This window comes from Mastomys coucha, unplaced genomic scaffold (assembly GCF_008632895.1).
Source record: "Mastomys coucha isolate ucsf_1 unplaced genomic scaffold, UCSF_Mcou_1 pScaffold8, whole genome shotgun sequence".
Lineage (NCBI taxonomy): Eukaryota > Metazoa > Chordata > Mammalia > Rodentia > Muridae > Mastomys > Mastomys coucha.
In genome coordinates this window covers 43375223-43385439 of record NW_022196914.1, presented here as the reverse complement: position 1 = coordinate 43385439, position 10217 = coordinate 43375223, and positions in this window count along the sequence as shown.

The window sequence follows — 10217 nt, the reverse complement described above, 5'->3', positions numbered from 1 at the left end:
GAGGAAGGGAGGGAGGGAGAGGGAGAGGGAGAAGAAGGGAGAAGAAGGGAGAGGGAGAGGGAGAGGGAAAGGGAGAGAGATGTATTTCTGCACTGTATACTAGCAGATGGGATTTCAGGTGCCTACATCATCACAGCTATTATTAAATTATCTTTTGTGATGATACCTCAGGTAGTCATGACTTATGCAATAGGGAGTTAGGGAGACATCTTCAGTTTCAAAAGCTATTAAAATTTCTTGCAGGTGTGTTTGAGAGAAGCACAGCACAAATTCACTTGCACACTATGAGGATAAGAGACATGCAGCCCAGTCACAAGGGGCAATTAACACAAACAGTGTGAGGGAAGAAACAACTGGAGTTGCAAGCTAAACAGAACTCACATTGCACTTGAATCTCCCAATTAGATTACAAAGCACAGATGTTTATTCCACAAAATAAATGATATTGGCAGTTTTGGGCTATGATAAAACCTTATAGGATCTGCTTTCCTAAATACCCACTTTTGACTTATTTTCTCTTCTCCCTAACTATCAGGCCTCTGGTTTGTTTGTTTGTTTCCTCTGTGATGGGAGCCTATTAAAACAATGAGGAGTTTCACTCATTTCCTGCTTCAGCTAGCCAAAGCTTCAATATGCTACAGCTGGAGGTGTTCCTCCTTCAGTCACCCTGGTTAAAAGCTTGTAGGATTGTGTTATCAAAACTTGTAAGGCTCATTCCAACCCAGATGTGACATATTTATGATATGCATACCAGCAACCCAAAGAAGATATAGTTTGCTATACCTTGATGCCCCTGATCTACCTGTTTTGACAAGAAATCTTGACATCTTTAGCCTATCTCCCCATTTCAGAATATCCATGAGGATTTCAGAAGAAAGAACAGCATGGAGAATATAGCTTTGGCTGCCGCATCAACTTGTAGTTTAAGAAAAATACATTAATCAATAACATCTGAACAGTTCAATTACTGAATAAGAAAGGCAAAGAAATGGAAAAAAGATTAATAGGTCTACCCCAAAATTAGAGCCCTAAAATCAAAGAGGACCTACAAACTGGATGCTTTGAAAGGAATGTTACTGTTGAGTTAATATATAATTATCAAAACCTTTAATTTTTTCCACACACAGCAGCAGGTTTCCGTGACAACTTTCCTGCTCTGAGAATTTTTCACCTTTGATTAATGACACTTAGTAAAAGTTCTAGTGAGATGCAATGAGAGAGAAAGGAGTCACTTGAACCAACAGTGAAGTACCTTGCACAGTTAGGGTACGAAAGGTTAATGGCATCATTACCAGCTTCTTTGGAGTACATCTCTCTCTCTAGGAATATGTTAGACATCTATACAGTGTATTAACTCCTTCCCAACTGTAGGTCCATTGAAAAAAATGCTCATTTTATAACACAACTAGTAAATGTTTTAAGTTCATTTTATTTTTGTCCTGAATTTCTGCATAGTGTAATGACATAATGTAGCACAATCAATGATGTGCAAAAGAATAAGCTTTTAAATGCTTCTGGATACTCTGAAGAACATGTTTTAGGTCTTCAAGACAATTCTCACAAGCAAATTTCACAGAAAGATTTGACAATTTATTTACTCTCTCTGGCTTCTGTGAGTCTTTCTTGAAACTTCCCATAAAGGAATGGAGACATCTTACTAGGGCCTTGAGGTTTCCTGAGCTTCCCTTGTGTCATTCTCTGGTGTAAGCAGTGTGCTGTACCACACCACTACTCAGAAGAGTATATCTTCCATGAGAAGCTAGATGCTTTATTCAACACAAACAATTGTGTGCCTCTTTCATGAATTTGGTTTGGCATTGCAGAGACAAAGCTGATTGTTAGGAACACCTAAGATGCTCTTTCAACCAGCTGACCAAGAAGGCTCCCTCCATGGAGGCTAACATTAACCTTTATCTCACCTAAGTATGACTGTTTGGAGTAGTTGGGAAAGACATTTGTTGGTCATGGATCTCAGTGCATTGAATTCTTCCTAAACCTATTAATCACTGAAACAATTCTAGCCTTCTCACCTTCACAGATGACACCTATGTAAGCATTTCCCCTCTCGTTAAGGAGAGACTTTCTGACAGCCTGTGTGATTTTAGGCACATACAGAATTTGAGGGATTTAAACTTATCCCTATTATCCTCAAAGAGATGTATTCAGCCTCATTTAGGTCTTCAAATCCTTAGGACAATTTAGGGGCTTCGATTTTCATAGCATTTAGTGTTGTTGATTAAACATATTCTATTGTTAGTGCTTGAGAATCAGTGCAAAGCTATTCTCTTGTAATGAAAGAGAGAGTGTTGATTTTCTAAGAACTTCCATAAATGCTGCCTAAATTTCTTAGCTGACATGAGCCTAACAGCCTACTTGAAGGCTTTAAATTGCTTCTAGATTGCTTTTAATTGCCATGACTCTTATTGCCCAGGTGCTAGAGCTGATGCAAAGGCCATCATGTTCTTCCTTCTATTTATACCTCATGCTACTTCATCCTGTGACAATCTGAAAACTGTATGATGCTATCCACATTAAGGTCATAAGTCTACTTAACATCTTGTTTAGTTTGGTTGTGGAAATAAATATTGGGACCAAAAGCAAAATGTGGGAAGATGAGTTTATTTTCGCTTATTTTGGCTCCTGGTTCCAGGGGGGTTGTCCATATGTAAGGAGAGTCATAATATCAGACAACCTCCAAAATCATGTCTTTAACCACAAACACAAAACAGAAAACAAACTGGAAATGGGGCATGGCTACAAATTCACAAAGCCCATCTCTAGTGAGGTGTTTACTCCAGTAAGTCTCTATATCTCCATAATTTTTCTAAACAATGCCACCAAGGTGCCAAGTGCTTGAGTACCTAAGCCCATGGAGAAACATTTCTCATTCATAAAACTCCATGGAGCCTATAGGTTCATGGCTATATCATCAAGCAAACCATATTAACTCAGATTTTCAAACTCCCTCATAGTCTGTAAAAGTCTGAAACACGAGGTACACTCTTAACTATAGCCCCTGTAAAATCAAAAGACAAATTACACACTTCCAACATACAATGACACAGATTATACATTTCTATTCCAAAAGCATAGTGAGGAAATATTGGACCAGAGCTAGACCAAAGTCCAGAAGGACAAATGCCAAATCCTGTGTCTGGTGTCTAGCCCTGTAACTCTTCCCTTTCAACTCTCATGCCTGTAGCATATATCTCCTTTGGCTGGTTCTACTCCCTGTACACAGATCTCCTCAGGAGACTTCTCACAGTCTGCAGTGTCTTGCAGGCCCCACTGTAACCCAGGATACACTTTTTGCTTAGGCGTCTCACAATCTCTTTTCAGATATTGTCCTGCCGCAGGTTTCTTGATCTCAGCAGCTGTCTGGAACCAAAGAGAAAGAAACTATGACATCCTAACACTTTCAGTATTCATGCTTCCACCCAATCTACAAACTATGGGTTACTATATACTTTACAATTCTTTACAATACCACTCATTCTTTTTCACCATAAAGCTGTGCAAGAGTCATTAGTCATGACCATTCCATATACTCAATATTAGAATCATAGAATGCAGCCAGATTCTTTGCCAAAACATCAAAAGAATTGTTTCTAGACCAGTTGCTAATATTTTTCCCCCTTAAAGCTCTTGAGCCAGGTTTCCAGAATCCACATTATTCTCAAAACTATCATTTTCCAGAATCCCACTAGGATGGCCAATTAAGCTCTGCTTACAGCATTCCACTCTCTTTCTATTCCAAAGCTTTAAGCCATCATTAATTGGTTTTTCATAGCAACAGCATACCCCCTGACACCAGCGTCTGTATTTATTACTTTTTGTTGCTATAATAAAACACTGTGACCAAAAGCAACTTACACAAGAAAGACCTCATTTTTGTTCATAAGTCCCAGAGGGGATTTCACAAGGCACAGCAGCAGGCAGCTGGAGCAGAACGCTGACAGATCACATCTTCAACCACAAACACAAAACCAAGAACAAACTAGAAGAGCCACCCTGTCCTATGGTGACTTACTCCCTCTACTAATGCTTCACACACCCCATAACTGTCCCAACAGTACCACCAACTAGTGACAAGGTGTTCAAATACCTGAAACTTTCAGGTCATTTCTATTTCAAAGTTTCACAATTACTTACAGTTTACCATCATGTCCTTGCCTCTGATAGGTGGGGATGATTCTGGTACCACATCCTAAAGACGTACTTTCTAGAGGTAACAGTGGTACAGTTGTCTTAGTTTATAACCAGAAAAGTCACATCCTAGGATAAAAGATTTACATTCCAGAAATTGACATGGAAGGAACCACAAGAAGTCTGCAGATAATAGAATAAGAAACACAGAAGTTAGAGAATCTGATTATGAGTATACTAATGATTAAGTTATAATTCTTAACAGCTGGGCATTTAACCTACTTATGCCCTGTGAGAATCTGCAGAAAAGTACTGCAAAATCATACCACTAAATTTAGGACTGAATCACTAGGCTACACTTCTCATGATTTTATCCTTAGAGGTTGAAGAATATCCCCAGGTAAGATTATTTTCCATAGACTGCATTGTATTTACTGTAATGAAATGTTTCATGGTGCTTTAGAATTCTTGAGGTACAGGAAGAGAGGTAGGCACTTTAGTGGAATCAGCTGGATATTTTAATATACAAACATGAACTTCAATGGGCCAGTTGAATGTGACTTTAGGGAACAAAAAATATCTACAGTCTTGCCTGTGCCATAAATTTAAGCCCATACTCCTAAATTACTATAACTTAGTGATTTTAAACCCCTTTGTTCTTTATCCAGGACAAAATAAAGATTTGAAAAATCTTAAAGACATTTATCCAATTCCTAATTAGTGAGACAATGATGCCATGTACTTCAATGATAATAAGCTTTTAAGGTCATCAAATATTATTAATGTTTTACTCAATAAATATTGATTAGAGGTAATAACAGTTTAGCAACATCTTTCCCAGATTTCTGATCACTCATCTGAGATTATATTCCTTCAACCTAAATTATGTAGGCTTTTCCTTTTAGTTAATATTTCTGTTGTTGCATTTGATGTTCATTTATGTATATAATTTTGTATTTGTTTATAGGATGTGATCAAACCTTTAAAACACTAGTTTTGTTAGCTATATCATTCTGTATTCTTGTATCCATTGTAGTACTCAAGAAATACCATATCTTGGGTTTGGGGAAACAGCTCAGTAAATAAAATAATTGTGACATGAGCTCAGATCATTAGTACCCACAACAATTCAAGTATTATCAGATATGTCTATAAACTGAGAACTTAAAGGCAGCAAGGGAAGGTGTGCTTGGAGAGGCATTTCTAGGGCTTGATGTCCAGCTAACTGAGCCTAGCTGAAATGTTAACTCCATGTTCTCCTTGAGAGATCCTATTTCAAAAAGTAATAATAGGAATAATAACAAGAGGATAATTAATTGAAATAGTGAACACCATAGCTACTTGGAGAGGTTGTATTATGAGAAATAATACAATAAAGATAATTAAGTTTACCTGTGACCTCCACATATATACACTCGAGTGAGTTCATATAAGGAAACGTGTTCAATACACATGCTCTTGCTGTAACAGTGTATCTTTTAAAAAGTAATATGTTTTAGTTGCTTTAAAATTGTCTCTGGTTTATGGACATGTCCTAGTAATTCTCATAAAAACACTATTATTTTGCTTACAATTATGGAATTTATGAATTCTGAAGACTGCATCTTCCATGTAAAGTCTGAAGACATGCGCTTAAAATGATTTCTGGGCACAAACGACCTCAACTGCACTTAACTCTCCTTATTTCTGAAATGCAAATAAAGCAGACATTTCTCTTTATTGTTTATCCTTGAAGTTGGTTATTTTCCACATGTAGGTTTCATTTTGTTTGTCTTGTTCAGGGGTGTTTCTGCTGCTTTGTTTTTGCTTTAACAGCACCTCTTTAGCCATGTATAATTTTCTTCAATAAATGAGATCAGTCTCTAAGTCATTTTATAGCTATATCATTTAGGTAATTTTTATTTGCTTCATTTTTAATGTTTCATAAAAATATTTTAGCTTCCTGACAAATTATTATCATCTTTGTATAAATACAATTTCACTTAGTTAATTATTTGATGGATTATTTTCATATCTTAGATAATGATGATTCCCTTCAGAGACATCTGTGGGAATTATTAAAACTCTCAGAATTTTCATGCCCATAAACTATAAAACTTTTGGCTACAAGTCCTTGTAACACCTGATTTACTCTCAGCTCACAATTAGCCGGGATTGTGATTCTTTCACATCTAGTTTCAACTGTTGACCAACGTCTCTAACCTTAGTATGTTTTGGGTTAGTCAACTGTACAATAATCCTTCTTTGTTCTACCAAATACTGGCCTGCCTATTGTTCATTGCTTTAAGACTTTCAAATCTATGCTTTTAGAAATTCTTTATTTACTTGTTTGGAGAGGGACAGTTTGTGTAAATTAATCTTTTTATATAGAAAGTAAAATTATCCAACTCACATGTATTACATGTTGATTATATAAATTAAATTCTATATGAATATTTATACTAAGACAATATCCCCTAATACAGAAACACCAGTAAAATTCTAAAATTGACTTGCTATATTCAAAGAAGTTCAGTTATTCATGGTGAGGCTGATGCTAATTAATAGGAGACAGAATTACTATTCATTTTAAGTGCAGATGCAAAGTAATTAATAAATTGTTCACTATCGTTCTTTAAGTTGTATTTTTTCAGTTTTTGAACTAATCATTCCTTTTTCAAAATAAAAGATAGGGAGCACTTGGTGGCTATGAAATATATAAGACATAATTATCCCAATGAATTTACCAAACTTGTCCTAATAGGATAATTTCCCATGGATGGGGCTTTAAGTAATAGGATCCTAACTGAATATCCTTCATATCAAATATAGATTATACTCATGAACAATACATAAATAAGCAAGGTTGATTATTTTTACTTCAGGGTTACTATTGTACATGACTGTTCTCGAAGCTAAGCAAGTGCTGTCTTGTGTTCAGCAGCATGCCACAGCAAAAGGATCATCTCAGCTAGGTTTGCTGTTTCCATCCTCTTGTGGAGGAATAGGGATGGTTCCATGACCCTCATTTGTATATCCTTGCTGTTTCCATCCTCTTGTGGAGGAATAGGGATGGTTCCACGACCCTCATCTGTATATCAGGGATGTATAGCATAATCTATATTCAACTGTTGGGTAAAGTCTTAACAAGTATGACCATGTAAGGCAGGAACATTGTCAACCTCACTAAGCAGCCACTCACCTATGCTATGGAAGTAAGCCCAATAAACTCATTGGTTCACAGATTAAACCTCAGTGACATTATGCCCCAGTTAATCATATCTTGGAACCTTAGAAAGGGGGGAAGATAATGTTTGTGTCTCCCTCAAGGAAAGCATTTTAGCAGTAGCTGTCTTCTCTCTTAAATTAATTTGTAAACCCTATTTTACTATCCTTATACATCCTGGACACTGACATCCAGAGAGAATGTGTACTGTGAACACAACATATATTAGGGACAACTTAATTCAGTCTTTCCACTGAGATTATCCTTGGTGTTCTTTACTGTCATTCCATGAGTCACTTTTGTTAATTAAAGATATTGGGTAAAGTATGGAATCTAAGGGTTAGAAAGAAAACAAATAAAAACAAAAACAAAAAACAAGTTTTGAGTATTGTCTTAAAGTGTAAAGAATCACTTTCTTTTTCTGTTAATTGCTTTCCATACATATTGTTTTAATTTTCTGCTAGACTGTGACAAAAAAATTAGAAAATGGTCAGTTGGAAGAGTCACCATGAAGAGTATATGTGCAAAATCTACAAGAAGTAAGAGACAGCTGACTTGAGGTTAAAAAACAAAACTAATGAAATTTCAGTCCTTCACTGTATCAATTACTCTCTATTCAAATGCATAGAATAGCATTAAAATAAAATATTAGGAACAAAGAGTGTAGAGGGAAATTTAACTAAACTGCATTGTGCTCCTGGCCCGTAGTGCTCCCAGCCCTTGCTTCTCCCTGCAGCCCCCCACCCCGACACACACACACATACACACTAGTTAATTTTTTTAAAGTATTTTTTCCTTTCTTCTTTTTTTTCCTTTTTTAAACTCCAGATTTCATTCCCCACCTGGTCCACCCTCTTACTGTTCCACCACATCCCATACCTCTTTCCCATGCCCCTGTCTCTAAGAGGATGTCCCCACCCTACCCCCTACCTCCACAGACCTCTAAAACCCCTGGAGCCTGCATTCTCTTGAAGGTTAGGTGCATCTTCTCTGACTGAACCCAGAGCCAGCAGTCCTCTGCTATAGATGTGTTGGGGGCCTCATATCAGCTGGTGTATGCTGATTAGTTGGTGATACAGTGTTTGAGAGATCTCAGGGGTCCAGGTTAATTGAGACTGCTGGTCCTCCTACAGAGTCACCCTCCTCCTCAGCTACTTTCAGCTTTTCCCTAACTCAACCACAGGGGTCAGCAGCTTCTGTCCGTTGGTTGGGTGCAAGTATCTGCATTTGGCTTCTCTTTTAATTGGATATTTTGTTTACATTTTAAATGCTATCCCCTTTCCCATTTTCCCCTCTGCAAATCCCCATCGCTTCCCCCCCCCCTTACCCTGCTTCTGTGAGGGTACTTCTGCATCCACCTACCCACTCACCTAGTCCCTCCCTCCTTCCTTCCGGCCCTATACTGGGGCATCAAGCCTTCACAGAACCAAGTACCTCCCCTCCTATTGATGCCAGATAAGGCCCCTTCAGATCCTGCAATTCTTCCCCTAACTCCTCCATTGGAGTTCCTGTGCTCAGAGTGATGGTTGATTAAGAGCCTGTGCATGTGCATTGGTCAGGATCTGGCAGAGCCTCTTAGGAGACAACTGTATCAGGTTCCTCTCAGCAAGCACTTCTTGGCATCAGCAGCAGTGTCTGGGTTTGGTGTCTGCATGTGGAATGGATCCCTAGGTGGGCAGTCTCTGGATAGCCTTTCCTTCAGTCTCTGTTCCATTCTTTGTCACTGTATTTCCTTTCTGGGTTAAAATTTTGGAGAAGGGTGAGTGGCCCCATCCCTCAGTGGGGGGGGGGGGCATACCTAACCTCTGGATATGGTCTCAACAGGATCTTCCTCCATTTTCTGGAGCATTTTTCAGCTGCTTGTTAGATCTTTCATGGTCCCTTTTTGTGAGAACTCCATAGCCTCAGTAATAATGCCAGGCCTTGGGGCCTCCTCTTGAGCTATATCCCACTTTTGGCCTGTCGCTGGACCTTCTTTTCCTCAGGGTCTTCTCCATTTCCTTTCCTGCAGTTCTTTCAGACAGGAACAATTATGGGTCATAGTTCTTACTGTGGGATAGCAACCTCATCCCTCAATCCATGCCCTGTCTTTCTGCTGAGGTGGATTCTACAAGTTTCCTCTACCAACTGTAAGGCATTTCATCTAGAGTCTCTCCCTTTGAGTCTTGAGAATCTTTAACATCCCAAGTCTCTGGTGCATTCTAAACCTCCCAAGTATGCCTGTTTCCATTCTTTCTGCTGGCCTTCAGGGCTTCAGTCCTTTTCCCCCACCCAATACCAGATCAGCGCTCCCCTACTTCCTTTCCCTCCCAGGTCCCTCCCTCCCCCCTTGTGATTGCTTTCTTCTCCCTCCCAAGTGGTACTGAAGAGTCCTTACTTGGGCCCTTCTGCTTCTTGACCTTTTTGAATTTATGTGGACTGTATCTTGGGTATTCTGTACTTTTGTGGGGGCTAATATCCACTTATTGCTAAGTACATAGTCCTTTTGGGTCTGAGTTACCTCATTCAGCATGATATTTTCTAGTTCCATCCATTTTCATACAAAACACAGGATGCCCTCATTCTTAATAGCTGAGTAGTATTCCATTGTATAAATGAACCACTATTTCTGTATCCATTCTTCAGTGTTGTTTCCAGCTTCTGGCTATCACAAATAAAGCCACTATGAATACTGTGAAGCATGTACTCCTGTGGCATGGTGAGACATTTTTTGAGTATATTCTCAAGAGTGGAATTGTTGGGTCTTCAGGTAGATCTATTTCCAATTTTCTGAGTAACCTCCAGATTGAATTCCAGTGTTGTTGCAGCAGTGTGCAAGCCCACCAGCAATGGAGGAGTGTTTCTCTTTCTCCACATCCTTGCCAAC